The following is a 20,271-nucleotide window of genomic DNA, read 5'->3' on the forward strand; positions in this document are numbered from 1 at the left end:
TGATGATGTTGAACTAACCAACATACTCAAGTCTTCCATCTTCTTAGCCAAAACATTAGTAAGTGCATCAAATTTTGCATTAATCATGTTGAATGGGTCAAGATCATACATTCCAGCAGCTTGCCTCTTTTGAGTTTGAGCTAGTCCTCTTGGACTACTCCAAAGATGAGTATTCTTTGCAATTTTCTCCAATAGCTCATAAGCTTCATCTTCATGCTTTATAATAAATTCTCCTCCTGTTTGAGCATCAATAATTCCTCTGATTGCAGGAGTGACATTTGTGTAAAAATTCTGGTTTATCATCCATTTCGGAATGGCATGATGTGGGCATAATCTCTCTAATTCCTTCCATCTCATCCATGACTCATAGAGAGTTTCATCCTCTCTTGGTCTGAAAGCTGTCATTTGATTCCTCAGTTCTTGAGTTTTTCCAGGTGGAAAATATTGTGCAAGAAATGCATCAGTGAGTTGCTCCCAATTTGTGATGGAGTTGTGAGGTAAAGAATCAAGCCAATCCAATGCTCTATCTTTTAAAGAGAACGGGAATAGCTTCAATCTTGCTGCATCATCAGACACTCCAGGTTGTTTTTGCATGTCACAGATCATAGCAAACTTCTTCAGATGAGTGTGTGGATTTTCAGAAGGATGACCTCCGAATTGAGAATTTTGAATCATTTAAAGAACTCCAAAATCCATCTTGTAACTATTTGCATCAATCCTTGGTCTTGCTATGCTCTCTCTCAAGTCATCAAAACGTGGAAAAGCATGATCCATCATACTTCCCCTAGGCAGATTAGCATTAACAACTTCTTCACCTTGGGCTGCATTTTCGTTGTTTCAATCATTTCCAGCATTACCAACACCAATTCTAATCCTCTCATCGGCCATGTCTGCTTCTAATTCAGTTTCTCTCAATGCTTCTTTCCTTTTTCTGGTTTCTTTCTTGTTGGCCTTACAAAATTTCTCAATTTCAGGATTAAATAATAAGGATGTGTCACTTGCGCTTCTAGCTCTTCTCATAAAAGATTAAAAGTACCTGAAAAAGAACAAACAAACACAAAATGAAAAGATAACAAAATAAAACTAAAAATAACTAAAATAATCAAGAATTCAATCTAAAACAAACAACTCCCCGGCAACGGCGCCAAAAACTTGATGCGTCCCTACCGCAAGTGCACGGGTCGTACAAGTAGTATAGAAAAGATATCGATCCCACGAGGAGTCGTGTTAATGATTGAATTTTTGATATAAAAGTTGACTAAATCGAAGTATTTATGAAATTAAAGTAATGAATTGATGGGTAATGGAGCGTGAAATCTATATGTGCAAAATCAATATTCTATTCAACAATGTATTGCATTAAACTAAAATTGCATCAAATTGAAATAAGCAAGTTCAAATATGGCAATATTGAAAATGGCAGGCAATTAAATTCAATTGAAAATTAACAATGGTAAAAAGGCGATTAGGAGTTAGGATTTCATATTCGAGCTATTTTGGGATTTTAAATTGGTTATCCAATCTTATGAAACTTATGGGTTTTAAGGAGATTAATTCTTAAATCCTTTGAATTCCCTTTCGAGTGAGACAAAGAGTGCCTTAATCAAACTAATCCTACTTTCGTGGAGTTAGAATTAATTAAGACCCATTAAGTTCTTTAATTAATCTGTGAATCCTCTTAATCCTTAGCCTATTTCTAGGTCTAAGTTAATTAAGTCCAATTTCTTGATTATCTATCACAAGGCCTTCTCCTTTCGGTGCTTCAACCATGGATTAAGAACATCACTTAATGGGATTCTACACTAAGCATGTCATTAAGCATACAAGAAATGAATAAAACTCATTAAGACCATAAAATATGGATTACCCAATCAAAATCCACAAAATATCTCAAATATTACAACCCTTACTCCAGAATCAAAAGTAAACTACTCACTATCCATAATGCTTACAAGATATGATGAGTTTAAATGGAAATAAAGCTTTAATCTAAGCTAAGAAATAAGAAATTAAACACTAGAAATGTAGAAAAATATAAGGAAAGAAAGAAATCTGCAATTCTTGGTTGAAAATGGTGTGGAAGGTGGAAGTGACTCTTCAAATTCTGCTCAGCCCCTCCTTTCCTTTTCTGCTCCCCCCTTTCTTCCCTAAAATGGGAAAATGAGACTATATATAGCATTTTTCTGACATGGAGCCCTAAAATGGTATGTTCTAGGAGGAATTATTTGAGGAATCTCACGCGACTCATTAATGAACTCTTTATGGGAATTTGCATAAGTGGATGCATAAGTTATGCAGTCCCTTATCTGATTTTGCTGGTTCTGAGTCACTTATGCGAAACTGTATGACTTGGTGCATAGGTTATGCACAATTCCGTGAAGGTGCATAAGGGAGGCGAGAATGTGCATAAGCTATGCAGTCTCCTTATGCACATTTAGGCTGGTTCTGGAACAGTGATCTTTCTCCTTATGCAGATCTGCATAGCTTATGCGGCAAGTTATGCACAGTTTAGTCAATGCATATTTCAGCTTGAAAACCTATTTTTGACATCTTTGGCTGTAGAAGACACTCCTCAATGGCAAAATTCTCTTCAATCCTTCAAAAACACCATTTTTCCTACAAAACAAAGTAAAAATTACAAATTAATGCAAAATTGATAACTATGAAAAACTAATTAATTAACTAATGAAATTAGCTAAAAATGACTAATAATCAAATAAAAATGGTTATAAAATTAGACCTAAATGACTATGCAAAATGTATGCATCAGGGGCTGGTTGCGTCTGGCTGCTGTCGAAATGATGGTGCTGGAGGAGGTGATGGAGGTGGAGGTGGCATTCCCAGAAAAATCATGAGTTTCTTCATCATCTCCTTCAATTCTTTCTGCTTGTCCCTGGTTTCCATGACAAGGTCAAATAGGTGATCATGACGATCCTTGAGGGTATCAAGACCAGTGTCAAGCTTCCTATCCACAAAGTATATATCATCACTAAGCCTTTCAAGATAGGTGAATAAGGCTTTAGTGTTGAATGCAGAAGGGGCTGTGGATGAGGAGGGTTTAGTTGTAGGAGGTGTGGGCTGAGCAGAAGCTGCTGGGGTCTCCTGTGCAGATTGAGGGGGTGGTGTAGGTTCAGTAGAGTGTTGTGGGACTGATGGGACAGGTTGGGCTTCTGGTTGTGCAGTGGGTTCAGTTTCTGCTGCTGGTTGTGCAATGTCAGAATGTGGCAAACTGAACCCTGTTTTGGATAGATGTGCAGCATCAAAATATAAGGTGTCCACAAGTGCTGGTATTGGGTGCTCTTCAGGATTAAAACCAAAATGCTTGGCTATAACAGTTATGAGCCCACCTAAGACAATGTCACCTATGGATTTGGTGGCAATATGCAACACATGCTCACAAAAGAAATAACCAGGAGAAACCTTGACCTTGTGAAAAGCACACCATAACATGAATAATTCAGATTTCCCCACAGCACCAGAACTAGTCCCTCTGCCCAAAATAGTGCTAGCAATCAGTCTATGAATAAACCTAAGTGCAGGGTCAAGTATTTGAGAGGTTTTTGATCTGCCAGCAGAAAAAGTTTGAGGTTGGTTTGTGATAATTCTCCAAAATTGGGCAGTATTCCAAATACCCTTGTTTGCTACCTCTACCCCTGTATATGGCACTCTAAATAGCCCATCAATTGCAAAATCAAGAGTGCTATGAAATTGATCCAATGATAACTCTCTATTTTGCCCCAAACATCTAAATTTCATAGTTGGCTTAAAATCTACATCATGCAATTTCAGGGTGGCAGAGAATGAGGAAATAAATTCAAAAACTAAAGCTGGGTAAACAATTTCTTGCTTGTGCACAAATTCCATCCAACCCATACCATCTAGATAGGCAACCACATTGTCAAATAAACCAAGTGACTGGAGAGAGTCCACAGAAATATACCTAGTGGGTTGCACCTTCCTTTCCTTAAGTCGTTTAAATGTTGCTTTGTGAGTTGCATCAGAAAGGGACCAAGGGAGTTTTGAGACCTGTGAGGTTGCTGACAATTGCTTTTTGCTGGAAGAGGGTGTGGAGGCTGAAGTCTTTGGCTTTTTGGGTGAAGGCTCTGACCTTGGGGTGGTGGGTGGTTCTTTGCGCGTTGAGAGAGGAGGTGCAGAGGACATGGGCCTAGTGGATTTCGACCTGATTTTTCGTTTATACATGGCTGTGGAGGGTGGTGGGGGTGTCGCTTGTGGAGGGGAATTAGGGTTAGGAAGTAACATTGACAATGGCGAAACTTGGAGAGGAGAAGTTTGAGGGGAGTGGGGAGGCGACTCCATGGTTCCCGATGGTGAGGATGGAGGAGGTGAGGGGAAAAGAAAATATGCATAGGGTAGTTAGGGCTAGGGCAGCGGAAATGGGTGTGGAGAAGAATAAGAGGAAAATGTCGGGAGAAATGGAGGGGAACGGACGGTCGTGAACAGAAAAGACGGGAGGCGGGAGAAATGGGTGCTGACGAAAAGACTGCATAAGTGAAAAGTGAGTGTGCATAACTTATGCACTCTCTTATGCAAGATTCGGTGGGTGATAAAAAGGTGTGAAAAACTGATTATGCAGGAGTACATAGCTTATGCACTAACTTATGCAAGTTTCGGCTTGTTTTGGACTTCAGAGAAATAGCTCATGCAAAAGTGCATAAATCATGCACTTTCCTTATGCACTGTTCGGCAAGTCTTGACTTTCAGGGAGAGTGGTCATGCGGAAGTGCATAAGCTATGCACTCTGCTTATGCACTTTTCGGTGGGTTTTTGGTCTTGGGGTTGGTGGTCATGCAGTTGTGCATAAGCTATGCACTCTGCTTATGCACTCCTCGGTAAGTTTTGAGATTTTGGGTTGGTGGTCATGCAGTTGTGCATAAGCTATGCACTCTGCTTATGCACTCCTCGGTGGGTTTTGGTTTTCAGAGTTTTTGGTTATGCAGTAGTGCATAAGTTATGCACTCTACTTATGCACCTCTCGGTGAGTTTTGAGATTCAGAATTTTTGGTCATGCGGAAGTGCATAAGTTATGCACTCTGCTTATGCACCCCTCGGCAAGTTTTGAGATTCAGAATGTGAGGTCATGCAGAAGTGCATAAGTTATGCACTCTGCTTATGCACCCCTCGGCAAGTTTTGATTTTTTGGAGTTTTTGGTTATGCAGAAGTGCATAAGTCATGCACCCTCCTTATGCAGACTTCGGCAGAGAGAGAAAATGCAGAATTTGAAGTTATGCAAACGTGCATAAGTCATGCACTCACTTATGCAAGTTTTGACAGAGATGAAATTTGGCAAAATTAGGCTATGCAGAGTTGCATAAGCTATGCACTCTTCTCATGCACTTTGCAATATGAATGAAAATGGTAAGAATTGTGGTTATGCAGGATTACATAAGCTATGCAGTTGCTTATGCACAATTCAACAAAATTAAGATTGCAATGGAACATGATTTGCAAGTGTGAAAAATACCCTAGAATGAGGAAATATAATTCTATGAAGCATAAACCATGAGAAATTTTCACCAAAAACATATCAATATATACAAAGTCTATCAAAATTTCATCACACAAGCATGTAGAAATGGATCCTACATAAAAGACCTTTGTGAACCATGCCATTTTTACTCAAATTCTGTAAATCAACATTTAGCACAATAAAAACTCAATAAAACCTGCATAAAGTTTCATCTATCCACAAATGATGAAATGAACTCTCCAAGTTATGCCAAGAGAATGCAATATTGTCCACCTTGAATTCCACAACCCAAATAAGCTCAAAACTACAAAGATGACCAACTTACCACCATATTAACATTAAAAACACATATACTTAAAAGTTACACACCCAACCTTACCAAGAACATAAGCTATCTGCTGCAGACACCCTCTTTGCTGCAGAATTTCTTCTTCCTCTCTACATAAACTAGGTAGCAGACCTGCACAGGTTATGCAGCAAAAATCAATCAATTTATAGGAGATTTAAAGAACATAATTTCAGGTTAAGGGTTACTCCTCAGCAATTCACCAACCTTCCTCCATTTGAAATACATCTACAAGGGACAAGATTCAACAATGTCAAAAATTTAATTTGGGGAGATTTAAGATAAAAAAAACAAAAGCAATGAAAATAAAGGTAAATCAACAAAAGCAAAATAAAAGGACTTGGGATGCCTCCCAAGAGGGCTAATTTATAGTCCTTAGCTGGACTCTTCATGAATTTCACTGAAAAGAGGTGAGGGATTGGAGAGCTTGTAACAGCTTGCTCCCTTTATTGGGTCTCCAGTTATGTAATGTTTCAATCTATGCCCATTGACCTTAAAATTCCCAGATTTTTCACTCCAAATTTCAATTGCTCCATAAGGGAAAACCTTAAAAACTCTATATGGACCAGTCCACCTTGACTTAAGTTTTCCAGGGAACAATTTCAATCTTGAGTTGAACAATAAAACTAAATCACCCTCTTTGAATTCCTTTTTCCTAAGATGCTTATCATGCCAAACTTTGGTTCTTTCTTTGTAAATACGGGCACTTTTATAAGCATCCATCCTCAGTTCTTCAAGCTCATTAAGTTGCAATAGCCTTTTCTCACCAGCTTGCTTAAGATCAAAATTCAAGGTCTGAATGGCCCAATATGCTCTATGTTCTAGCTCCACAGGTAAATGACAAGACTTACCATACACCAACCTAAAGGGAGTAGTTCCTATAGGGGTTTTGTAAGCAGTCCTATATGCCCATAAAGCATCATCTAGTTTGATAGACCAATCTTTCCGAGAATTGTTCACTGTTTTCTCCAAAATATGCTTGAGCTCTCTGTTAGAAATTTCAACTTGTCCTGAAGTTTGAGGGTGGTATGGGGTAGCTATCTTGTGCACTACACCATACTTCCTCATTAAGCTCTCAAATTGCTTATTGCAAAAATAGGAACCCCCATCACTAATTACAGCCTTAGGAGCTCCAAATCTACTCAAGACAAATTTCTTCAGGAATTTCACTACCACTCTAGCATCATTAGTTGGAGTTGCAATAGCTTCCACCCACTTTGACACATAGTCAACTCCAACTAGGATGTATCTATTACCAAATGAAGGAGGAAATGGCCCCATAAAATCTATTCTCCAAACATTGAATAATTCCACTTCAAGAATATCATTTAGGGGCATTTGATCTCTTTTTGACAAATTTCCACTCCTTTGACATTTATCACATTCCAACACAAATTTCCTCACATCCTTAAAAAGATTTGGCTAAAAGAAACCAGCTTGCAAAACTTTACTAGCTGATTTAGAGATTCCAAAATGTCCTCCATAATCAGAAGCATGGCAATGATGTATAATACTCTGTGTCTCATCATCAGGAATACATCTCCTTATTAAACCATCACAGCATCTCCTAAAGAGTAAAGGATCATCCCATCTATAAAACTTCACCTCATGCAAAAACTTTTTCTTTTGTTGCCATGTCATACCTAGAGATAGAACTCCACAAGATAGATAATTCACCAGGTCTGCATACCAAGGTAATTTAGCAACAAGAGAGAAAAGTTGTTCATCCAAGAAAAACTCATCAATAGGGATTTCATCCAATTCTTCATCATCCAATTTCAACCTACTAAGATTATTAGCAACTACATTTTCAGCTCCCCTCTTATCTCTAATCTCCAAATCAAACTCTTGTAGCATCAGAATCCACCTAATGAGCCTAGGTTTAGCCTCCTTTTTACGGAGCAAATACCTGATGGCTGTATGATCTTAAAATATAACCACCTTTGAGTCAATAATGTAAGGTCTGAACTTTTCCAATGCAAAAACAATTGCTAAAAATTCCTTTTCAGTTGTTGCATAATTTGTTTGAGCCTCATCCAGTATTCTACTAGCATAATAAATAGCATAAGCCTTTTTGTCCTTTCTTTGACCAAGAACAGCTCCAATTGCATAGTTGCTAGCATCACACATAATTTCAAAAGGTAGGCTCCAATCAGGTGGTTGCATGATTGGTGCAGTGATAAGAGCTTGCTTCAACCTGCAAAAGGCATCCAAACACTCTTGGTCAAATATAAATGGTGTGTCATTACTTAACAAATTAGACAAAGGTTTGGCTATTTTAGAAAAATCCTTGATAAAGCGTCTGTAGAACCCAGCATGTCCTAGGAAACTTCGAATTCCCTTGACATTGGTAGGAGGAGCCATCTTCTCTATCACTTCAACCTTGGCTTTATCAACCTCTATTCCTCTGTTAGACACCAAATGTCCAAGCACTATCCCTTCCTGAACCATGAAATGACACTTTTCCCAGTTTAACACAAGGTCGATTCGCACATCGTTGCAAAACTTTAGAAAAGTTAGCCAAGCATATGTCAAATGAAGATCCATAAACAGAAAAATCGTCCATAAAAACCTCCATTATGTCTTCAATGAAATCTGAGAAGATTGCCATCATGCACCTTTGAAAAGTGGCTGGTGCATTACACAACCCAAATGGCATCCTCCTATAAGCAAAGGTTCCATATGGACAAGTAAAAGTGGTTTTCTCTTGATCATTTGGATGGATAGGGATTTGAAAAAAACCTGAATATCCATCTAAATAGCAAAAGTAAGAATGCCTAGCTAGTCTTTCCAACATTTGATCAATGAAGGGAAGTGGAAAATAATCTTTTCTAGTGGCAACATTTAATTTTCTGTAATTTATGCACATTCGCCAACTAGTCACTGTTCTTGTGGGAATTAATTCATTATTTTCATTTTTGACAACTGTCATTCCACCCTTTTTTGGGACAACATGTACTGGGCTCACCCAAGTACTGTCTGAGATAGGGTATATGATCCCTGCATCAAGCAATTTCAAAATTTCCTTTTTAACAACTTCTTTCATATTTGGGTTCAACCTCCTTTGATGTTCAATAGATGGTTTACAATTTTCTTCCAAACTGATTCTATGCATGCAAAAGTGTGGGCTTATTCCCTTAATGTCATCTATGGTGTACCCTAAAACTTTCCTAAATTGCCTCAACACTATTAACAACTTATCAACCTCTAAGGTACTCAAGTTTGCATTTACAATTACTGGATAAGTGTTATTAGTGCCAAGAAATTCATACCTGAGCTGAGAAGGAAGTTGCTTAAGTTCTACCTTAGGTGCATCTTCTTCCTTGAATGATGGTTACTTAAATTCGACTTTTTCCTTTTGTGTGAGTTGAAAAACTGGAGCAGAAATGAATGGTGGACTACCCTCTAAGTGTTGAGCATATGCAGCCACATGAGGGTTGTCATAGTCTATGCCTCCTCCATGAACCAAACAATTTTCAAGTGGATCTTCTGGATATTTCTTTCTGAAGTGTTCTTCAACCAGCTCATCAATAATATCAACTCTCAAGCAAGTATCAGCTTCAGAATGATGCTTCTTCATAGTGTTATTAATATTGAAAACCAATTGCTCTTCACCAAATCTAAGAGTCAATTTTTCTCCCTTAACATCAATCAATGCTCCTGCTGTAGCTAGAAAGGGTCTTCCCAAGATAATTGAAATATTAGAATCCTCCTCCATGTCCAAAATGACAAAGTCAACAGGTATGTAGAACTTCCTAACCTTCAGAGGCACATTCTCCAAAATCCCTTCAGGATACTTAATTGATCTGTCAGCTAACTGAAGAGAAATGTGGGTTGGTTTAAGATCTCCCATATTGAGCTTTTCATAAATGGAGAGGGGCATGAGGCTAACACTAGCCCCTAAATCACATAAGGCTTTTGTAGAACATGATTCCCCAATGTGGCATGGAATTGAAAAACTCCCTGGATCCTTGAGCTTTGGAGGAAGTTTCCTTTGGAGGATAGCACTACATTCTTCTGTCAAAGCTACAGTTTCATGGTCTTCAAGTTTCCTCTTATTTGAGAGAATTTCTTTCAAGAATTTTGCATAAGAGGACATTTGTGAAAGAGTATCAATAAAAGGCACATTTATGTAAAGCCTCTTCAAGACCTCTAAAAACTTCCCAAATTGCCTATCAAGCTTGGCTTTTTGAAATCTTTGTGGGAAGGGAAGTTGTGGCTTGTAAGGCTCACGAGGTATATACTTCTCTTCCTTCTCTTCAATTTCCTTTTTACATTTTTCTGCACTCTCTTGTTTTTCACTCTCTTGTTTTTCACTCTCATCAGTTTCTTTTTCATTTTCTCTCTTCTCGCTATTTTCACTCTTCTCATCATTTACAACTTTCCCACTTCTTAAAGTAATAGCTTGACACTGCTCTCTTGGGTTTTCTGGTTGACTTGGAAGTTTTCCAAAAGACTTGGTACTTGAGGAAGATGCTTGTTGTGCAATCTGATTTTCAAGATTCATTATGTGTTTGCATCTGTTCCACCTTGCTTTCATCTCTCTCATCTCCTCATCATGCTTATTTTGGTTAGCAAGAATGCATTGTAATAAAGCTTCAGTGGTGGGACTTTGTTCTTGCTATTTTGGTGGAGGATTCATATTTTTCTGCTGAAAATTAGGCAATGGTTGCCTATTTTGCTGATATGGAATTCCTTGTTGCTGTTGTGGTTGAAAATTCTGATTTGGAACTTGACTTTGCTGATTTCCCCATGAAAAGTTGGGATGATTCCTCCACGTAGGATTATAAGTTTGAGAATAAGGATTCCCCATTTGCTTGTTTCCATAATTACCAACATATGCTGCTTGCTCTCCATAATCTACTCCACAGCTGGTAGTTCCCTCTGCATAAGCCACTTGTTGTGAACTTCCAGATGATGATGATGAACTAACCAACATACTTAAATCTTCCATCTTCTTAACCAAGACATTTGTAAGTGCATCAAACTTTGCATTAATCATGTTGAATGGATCAAGATCATACATTCCAGCAGCTTGCCTCTTTTGAGTTGGAGCTGGTCCTCTTAGACTACTCCAAAGATGAGTGTTCTTTGCAATTTTCTCTAATAGCTCATAAGCTTCATCTTCATGCTTCATAATAAATTCTCCTCCTGTTTGAGCATCAATAATCCTTCTAATTGCAGGAGTGACATTGGTGTAAAAATTCTGGTTTATCATCCATTTCGGAATGGCATGATGTGGGCATTGTCTCTCTAATTCCTTCCATCTCATCCATGACTCATATAGAGTTTCATCCTCTCTTGGTCTAAAAGCTGTCATTTGATTCCTTAGTTCTTGAGTTTTCAGTGGAAAATATTGTGCAAGAAATGCATCAGTGAGTTGATCCCAATTTGTAATGGAGTTGTGAGATAAAGAATCAAGCCAATCCAATGCTCTATCTTTCAAAGAGAATGGAAATAGCTTCAATCTTGCTGCATCATCAGATACTCCAGGTTGTTTTTGCATATCACAAATCATAGCAAACTTTTTCAGATGTGTGTGTGGATTTTCAGAAGGATGTCCTCCAAATTGAGAATTTTGAATCATTTGAAGAACTCCAAAATCCATCTTGTAACTATTTGCATCAATTCTTGGTCTTGCTATGCTTTCTCTAAAGTCATCAAAACGAGGAAAAGCATGATCCATCATACTTTCCCTGGGCACGTTAGCATTTACAACCTCTTCACCTTGGGCTGCATTTTCATTGTTTCGATCATTTCCAATATTACCACCAATTCTGATTCTTTAAATCGACCATATGCCTTCTAATTGATTTCTCTCAATGCTTCTTTTCTTCTTGGTTTCTTTCTTGTTGGCTTTACAAAATTTCTCAATTTGAGATTGAACAATAAGGATCGTCACTTGTGCTTCTAGCTCTTCTCATAAAAGATTAAAAGTACCTGAAAAAGAACAAACAAACACAAAATGAAAAGATAACAAAAATAAAAGTATAAACAACTAAAATAATCAACAATTTAATCTTAAACAAACAACTCCCCGGCAACGGCACCAAAAACTTGATGTGGCCTAACCGCAAGTGCAGATTCGTACAAGTATCTGATAAAGATATTGTTCCCACGAGGAGTTGTGTTAATGATTGAATTTTTGATATAAAAAGTTGACTAAATTGAACTAATTTCAAAATTAAAACAATAGATTGAATGGGTATTGGAGTATGAAATCTATATGTGCAAAATTAATAATCTATCCAACAATGTATTAATTAAACTAAAATTGCATCAAATTGAAATAAGCAAGTTCAAATATGGCAAGATTTTAAATGGCAAGCAATTAAATTCAATTGAAATTAACAATGATAAAAAGGCGATTCCGGAGTTCGGGATTTCATGTTCGAGCTATTTTGGGATTTTAAATTGGTTATCCAATCTCGTGGAACTTATGGGTTTTAAGGAGATTAATTCTTAAATCCTTTGAATTCCCTTTCGAGTGAGACAAAGAGTGCCTTAATCAATCTAATTCTACTTTCGTGGAATTAGAGTTAATTAAGACCCATTAAGTTCTTTAATTAATCTGTGAATCCTCTTAATCCTTAGCCTATTTCTAGGTCTAAGTTAATTAAGTCCAATTTCTTGATTATCTATCACAGGGCCTTCTCCTTTCGGTGCCTCAACCATGGATTAAGAACATCTCTTAATGGGATCCTACACTAAGCATGTCATTAAGCACGCAAGAAATGAATAAAACTCATTAAGACCACAAAATATGGATTACCCAATCAAAATCCGCAAAATATCTCAAATATTACAACCCTTACTCCAGAATCAAAAGTAAACTACTCACTACCCATAATGCTTACAAGATATATCGAGTTTAAATGGAAATAAAGCTTTAATCTAAGCTAAGAAACAAGAAACTAAACACTAGAAATGTAGAAAAAATGTAAGGAAAGAAAGAAATCTGCAAATCTTGGTTGAAAATGGTGTGGAAGATGAAAGTGACTCTTCAAATTCTGCCTCTCCTCTTCCTTTCCTTTTCTGCTCCTTGTCCCCCCCACCTTCTAAAATGGGAAATGGGACTATTTATAGCATTTTCTGACATGGAGCCCTAAAATGGTGTGTTCTAGGAGGAATTTTCTGAGGGAATCTTCTGCCAGCTCATTAATGAAACCTTTATGGGACTGCATAAGTGGACTGCATAAGTTATGCAGTCCCTTATGCGATTTTCAGCTGATTACAGTTCACTTATGCGAATCGCATGACTTGGTGCATAGGTTATGCACAATTCCGTGAGAGTGCATAAGGGAGGCGTGAATGTGCATAAACTATGCGATCTCCTTATGCACATTTAGCGGTATTGGAGCAGTGATTTTTCTCCTTATGCAGATCTGCATAGCTTATGCGGCAAGTTATGCACAATTTGGTCAATGCATATTTCAGCTTGAAAACTTGTTTTTGACATCTTTGGCTGTAGAAGTCACTCCTCAATGGCAAAATTTCTCTTCAGTCCTTCAAAAACACCATTTTTCCTACAAAACAAAGTAAAAAATACAAATTAATCCAAAATCGACAATTATGAAAAACTAACTAATTAACTAATGAAATTAGCTAAAAAATGACTAATAATCAAATAAAATGGCTATGAAATTAGACCTAAATGACTATGCAAAATGTATGCATCAATCCCCGAGTGGTACGAGGCAACCCAGTCACAAAATCCATAGTAATCATCTCCCACTTCCATTCTGGGATAGGGAGCTCTTGCAGTTTCCCTGATGGCCTCTGGTGTTCCAACTTCACCTTCTGATAAGTCAAGCACTTGGACACAAAGTCTGCTGTGTCTCTCTTCATGCCATTCCACCAATAACTATCTTTCACATCATGGTACGTCTTGGTGGAGCACAGGTGGACATTGTATAGTGTCTGAGTGTGCCTCTCGCATGATTTCATTTCTGAGATTGTCCACATCGGGCACACATATCTTGGAACCTTGCATAAGGGTGCCATCACTGGTAAATCCAAACTCACCACATTCACTCTGCTGTACTTTTTCTATGATCTTCATCAATTGTTGGTCTCTGTGCTGGGAAACTCTAACTCTGTCTCGCAGGTCTAGTCTCACTGAAAAATGAGCCAATAATACCTCCTCATCTAAAAGATCTAAGATTAGACCTTGATCCATCAACTCATGTACTTCCTACATCAATGGTCTCTTCTTTGCTAATATGTGCGCCAAGCTGCCAGAAGATTTTCTGCTCAAAGCATCTGCTACTATATTGGCCTTCCCAGGGTGGTACTGGATGGTGCAATCATAGTCTTTTAGAAGCTCCATCCATCTCCTCTGTCTCAAGTTTAAATCCCTCTGTTGGAAGATGTACTTCAAACCCTTGTGGTTAGTGTATTTCTTGCACACTTCACCATACAGGTAGTGTCTCCAGATCTTTAGTGCAAAGACTACAGCTGCCATTTCCAAATCATGGGTGGGGTAGTTCTACTCATGCCTCTTTAGCTGCCTTGAAGCATAAGCCACTACTTTTCCATTCTGCATCAAAACACACACTAAGCCAACTCTGGAGGCGTTATAGTACACGATATATCCTTCACCACTCATCGGTAGTGTCAACACAGGGGCGGTGGTTAGACACTCCTTAAGCTTCTGGAAACTCACCTCACAATCATCTGTCCAAATGAATGAAACATTCTTCCGAGTTAACTTAGTTAGGGGAAGTTAGGGGAGCTGTTATCCTTAAAAAATCCTGCACAAAACGCCTATAGTAGCTAGCTAGGCCCAGAAAACTTCGCACCCCAGTGGCTGTTGTAGGCTTAAGCCAATCAGTTACAGCCTCAATTTTCTTGGGATCCACTTGAATTCCTTCACTAGAAATCACGTGTCCCAAGAATGAGATGCTTTCTAGCCAAAATTCACATTTTGAAAATTTGGCATATAGCTGATGCTCCCTTAAAGTCTGCAACACCATCCTCAAGTGTCACACGTGTTCTTCCTCAGTCCACGAGTATACCAAAATGTCATCTATGAATACGATGACAAAATGGTCCAGGAATGGCCTGAATACCCTGTTCATCAAGTCCATGAAGGCTGTTGGTGCATTAATGAGTCTAAAAGACATTACCAAGAACTCATAATGACCATATCTTGTCCTGAATGCTGTTTTGGACACATCCTCATTCCTGATTCTCAACTTATGGTAGCCTGATCGTAGGTCTATCTTGGAAAAGAATCTAGCCCCTTGGGTGATCAAGCAGATCATCGATCCGAGGAAGTGGATACTTGTTCTTCACAATCACCTTATTCAGCTGTCTATAGTCAATACACAACCTCAAGGACCTATCTTTCTTTCTCACGAATAGAATAGGAGCACCCCAGGGTGAAGTGCTCGGATGTATGAAACCCTTGTCCAAAAGCTCCTGTAGTTGCTCATTGACTCTTTCAATTCTCACGATGCCATCCTGTAATGCGGCATTGATATGGGATTTTTACGGCACAACATCAATGCGAACTCTATTTCTCTTCTGGTGGCAACCACGAAGCTCCTTAAGGAAGACATCCATGAATTCTCTGACAACAGGAACATTTTCCATTTTGACACCTTCTACAAATGTATCTCTCACCAATGCCAAATACCCTTGACATCCATGCCTCAACATTTTTCTAGCACTAATTGCTGATACTAAATTATATGGAACCACGCTCTGTCACCATCAAAGCTAAACTCTTCCACACAAGGTATGTGAAAATACACCTTTTGTTCCTCTGATCTAAAGTGGCATAATGAGTTGCCAACCAATTCATTCCCAAGATTACATCGAAATCCATTACTGGTAGAGGAACCAAGTCTGCTGGGAGGATCTTTCCATCCACTACTATTGACCATATCTACATCTATGTTGTCACTAAGCAGGGTAGCTACAGACAAATGGCATTCTAAAGTTGTAGGATTTCTACCCAATCTCATGGCAAACACTGGGGAGACAAATGAGTGCGTAGCACCTGGATCTATTAAAACACGAGCCTCATAGGAACAGACCAGAAGAATACCTACCACAACTGCATTGGAAGCCTGAGCATCCTGGTGGGTCAGGGTGAAAACCCGAGCTTGACCCCTACCCTGGGTTGCAGAACCCTGATATTGACTTCTACCTCCTGATCTGCCTCCAAATCTACGTCCCCCTTGTCCTCAGCCCTGTTGGCCATTGAACTGACTGCCTGCCATGCTGGAAGCACCAGGATACAACTGATGAGGAACATTTACAACAGAACCCTGTGACCCTATCTGTGGCTTGTTGAACATGGGGCATTCCCTAGAAAGTGACCTGGTTGGCCACACCTGAAACATACTCCTGAATCCATCAGACAAGGTTCTGAATGTCCTCTTTTACACTATGCGCAAGGTGATAAGGAGGATCTGAACTGACCAGGCTCTTTGTAGGAGCATATCTGCTCAATTCCAAAAATTCTGTAGCATATTCATCTACAGACCTGCCATTCTGTTTTAAGGCCTCAAAGGCCTACTGCTTTTGATCTCTGAAACTTTCTGGTACAAACCGGTTGATAAACAATTCCACAAACTGGGTCCATGACAAACCTTCCATCCGAGGTAATATGTAGTCATTCATCCATTGTCTAGGCATAGGCCCCATGATATGCTGCACACACTCTATGAGCCTCCTATTAGTCAACTACAACTCCATCCCTGCCTGTTTGCAGGAATCCATAAACCGATAGGCATCGTCTGACACATCATAAGTACCAGGCATCAATTTCTTGAAATTGATTATCTGTTTTTAAGGTTCCCCTCTTGGTGTGGTGGATTGCTGCTGTTGGGGAGGGTGGACCATATACTGTGCCATCATATCGATGGTTCTCTGCAAACCAGCTAGAGTAGCTGCCATTGGGTCCATGGGACCCAGGGCCAGAAAAGACTGTTCCTGAACTGGTGGCAACTGCTCTTCTACTTGAGCAGCTTTAGGCCTCCTACCCCGCCTCCTCGGGGCAGGCGCCTCATCCTGTGCCGACACCTCGTAATGCATATCTGGTTCTGGTGTAGTGGCAGCTCTCCTACTTCTACGCATTTTTCTAAAATTCAACAGCATTAGCCCACAAAATTTCAAAATGGCATGTTACGCAACTCTATAGACTTATATTTACACATAATTATATGAAGCAGAAACTAGAAGCAAAGATGACAATGCAAGAAGAATGTGGACCCTATTTTCCGCATGTGACTCTTATTAGACTCTTCCCAATACTTTAGATAATTTTTCCCTATGAATCTGGAGCCTAAGCTCTGATACAATATTTGCCACGACCCAACCTATGGGCCGGACTGGCACTAGGACTTGGGCCAGCCTAAAGCCCCCGAGGCCCATAGTAAGCCTAACTATTCCTCAACCCAACTCTAAGGCCCATTTGGGCTCAATTTCAAGAATTCAACCGGACATAGTCCAGCCATAAAATGGACCTTTCAACGGGGAGTTTTTGACTCACCCGACCTGTAAACACAATATATAATCAATTGAGGAGCTCAGCTCACCCTCCACATACTCATAACAACATAAAAATAAATGGGAGCTCAGCTCCCTCATCCAATCCAACAAACATGTATATAATTAGTTTACAGGTCTAGCATGATAATTTATTTTATAGACCCAAATCAAATAAATACTTCTAACACATACAGAAAATCTAGGAGTTAATAAAATTACACAAATATTAATAAACAACCTACGAAGGAGAAAAGCAGGTTAACCACAACAAAAATCCTCTGTGCTTTGAAAAATAATGAACAGGAGTGACCGTTCGACTTAGAGAGTAAAATATCAATTTTAACTATAATCTCTATAGCTATCTAAAGCTAATGCACCCTGTAGAGTGAAATGCAACATCAATAATATTTTCACATCATAACAGCAAAAAGGTAATTTGGAGCACTCACACACCCGATAATGTCAAACAATACATATAAGGAGTGATCCCTATCTGACTCTCTTATTCCAACAATGCCCGTGAAGAACTCAGCTCGGACTTCCACTTAATAAACCAAATCGGGGTCCCAGTGAAGAACTCAAGCCGTGTCTACCTCGAAGGACCGGGTCCCAGCGAAGATCTCAAGCCGTGTCTACCCGTCCTGTCCATAGCCAACACCACACCACACGCATGCCAACTCATGCACACTGCTCCAAGTTACCACAACAACATCCATGACACTTTAACAGTTATGAATGCAACATAAAATGTGCCTAGAGTTTAACTACATAGATATTTACATATAAGTGATGCATGGGCATGCTTGAACATATAATAATATCGAAATTACAATTAAAATTAATATTTTACTCACAGACTCAATCGAAGTCACTGTGGCGGCTGGTTAGAGGAGGAAGGCTGTCCCGGCTCACCTGACAATTATATTACAATTATTTAATATAATTGACTCAATACAAACCAAGAAAAGACCAAATACATCCTAAGTCGTGCCAAAAATCCGGCAGAGTCTCCCCTATACCTAGGACCTACCCAACCTGCAAAAGGGCTCAAAACGCACTTCTATATTCACAAATCATACATCTACAACTCAATCATATCACACAGCCCCTCCTGGGCCCATCCAAACAGTCATCAATCATAATATATAAAATTACAGTTTAGTCCTTATAATTGATCCTTTTTGCAAATACTACCCAAATAAGCTCTAAAAATTCTAAAACTTTGCCCCGCGGTCCTTAGCAATATTACTAAACTAATGCAAAAAGAATCATAATTTTCTGAGCTATCACGAATATTTTATGGATTTTTAATCCCATTCAAGCACTGAAAAATTTAAAAAAAGTAAGGTTCGGGTTTACCTATGCCGATTCCGACCTCGGAAACGCACTCGGGACATCTGACAATGGTGGGGTAGCCAAAATCTCGATCCAAGTCCAAGACTTTTTTGGTAGCCGGTCTGTCTGGTCGGAAATTCACAGACCCGGACAACTGTCGAATTTCTGCTAATCAAAGGTACCTACACGAAGCCCACAACACGGGGGTTAGTATATAATTTTTACAGAATTTTATAAGCTCATTTAATGCTCGAAAAAATGCTACGAGGTTTCGTGGGACCCACCGAAAAATGGTGCAGAAAAATTTTGAAATTTATATTACCGCGAAGCTCTCGACGAGTGGAGTGCTCTAGTACTCTCGGTTTTCTCGTGGGGTTCACGGTTTGTGAGAAATCTAGCCCAAAAGTCCAAATGGGCCAAAACTTTCCAGACAAAAATTGGGCAAACCGCTCAATGGATTTTGGTGTTCTTAGTGTCTATGGAAAGCTCTTGAGGTGTAGATAGTGTTTGACACAAGACCCGGCCCAATCGGTGGTCAGATCGGCCGGATTTCAGCCGGGAAGGTGCGGCGTCGCGCGCGCGCAGGGGAGGAGTCCGCGCTCGTTTTCTGGCCGCCTGGGACGTCGGCCGGCCGTGGGGAGGCACTGGGGCGGTGCGCCTGCGAGGTGGGGAGGGCTGGGTGGCAGCTGCGCAGCCTGGGGAGGAGGGAGGAGAGAGAGAGAGAGAGAGAGAGAGAGAGAGAGGTCGGGACACGCGGGGAAGGGAAGAAGAAGAAAAGAAAGGCCGGTCCGATTCGACCGATCCTGTCCAGTTCGATTAGGTTGGTCCGGTTCAGGATACAAAATTTTAAATTTTTACTGTGCCTTGGGACCGAAAACGAGGCCCAAAAATTCCGAAAAAATTCTAGAAAACTCAGAAAAATTCGTAGACTCCAAATATATTTTTAGTTTTGCCACGTGGTCTTTAAATTAATTTTTAAAAATCATCAAAGTTTTATATTTTCGAAAAATCAAACCCGATTTCTAAAATCTGAAAAATTTCAAATAATTTCCTAAAATTTAAATAAAATTAAAATATTAATATTACTCACAAAATAATAAATTTAAAAATTTGGGGTGTTACACCAAACCTTTCCCCTCAAATCTTTCTCCGTTATCTGGAAAATTTTTTTCAACTCTTTCAATTTTAGAGAATTACTAACATCATCTAGTGAAATACTATCTTTCCCATACAATAGAATATCAACAAAAATCTCATAGGAGGGTGGCAAAGAAATAATACAATAAGGGTATGATCCTCACTATTAATATCAATATCAATATTCTTTAGATCTATAATGATTGAATTAAATTCATCCAGATATTTTTTAATGGGCGTACCCTCACTCATTCTCAAATTGTAAAGCTTTTTCTTTAGATACAAGTGGTTGGTCAGTGATTTGGAAGAGTATAACTCCTCTAATTTCTTCTATGCTGCAAATGTTGAGCTTTCACCAGTAATCTCACATGGGACATTATTAGTTACGCTCATGAAAATCGTACTCAAGGCTCTCTCCTTCATATTAGCCTTCTTCGCCTCTTTCGTACCCTCTGAAAAGTC

At 39.1% G+C, this 20,271-nt stretch overlaps 2 non-coding genes and 1 pseudogene across 2 annotated transcripts; 2 read left to right on the forward strand and 1 right to left on the reverse strand.

The window, feature by feature from the left end:
* Nucleotides 1-20,271, reverse strand: part of LOC110670293 (replication protein A 70 kDa DNA-binding subunit A-like) — a 47,181-nt pseudogene that overhangs the window by 25,725 nt on the left and 1,185 nt on the right.
* Nucleotides 314-420, forward strand: LOC131170892 (small nucleolar RNA R71). The gene has a single exon (XR_009141657.1). It is a non-coding gene; the product is annotated as a small nucleolar RNA R71 (small nucleolar RNA).
* Nucleotides 11,064-11,170, forward strand: LOC131170870 (small nucleolar RNA R71). Its single transcript, XR_009141635.1, has one exon. It is a non-coding gene; the product is annotated as a small nucleolar RNA R71 (small nucleolar RNA).

This window comes from Hevea brasiliensis, chromosome 11 (genome assembly GCF_030052815.1).
Source record: "Hevea brasiliensis isolate MT/VB/25A 57/8 chromosome 11, ASM3005281v1, whole genome shotgun sequence".
Lineage (NCBI taxonomy): Eukaryota > Viridiplantae > Streptophyta > Magnoliopsida > Malpighiales > Euphorbiaceae > Hevea > Hevea brasiliensis.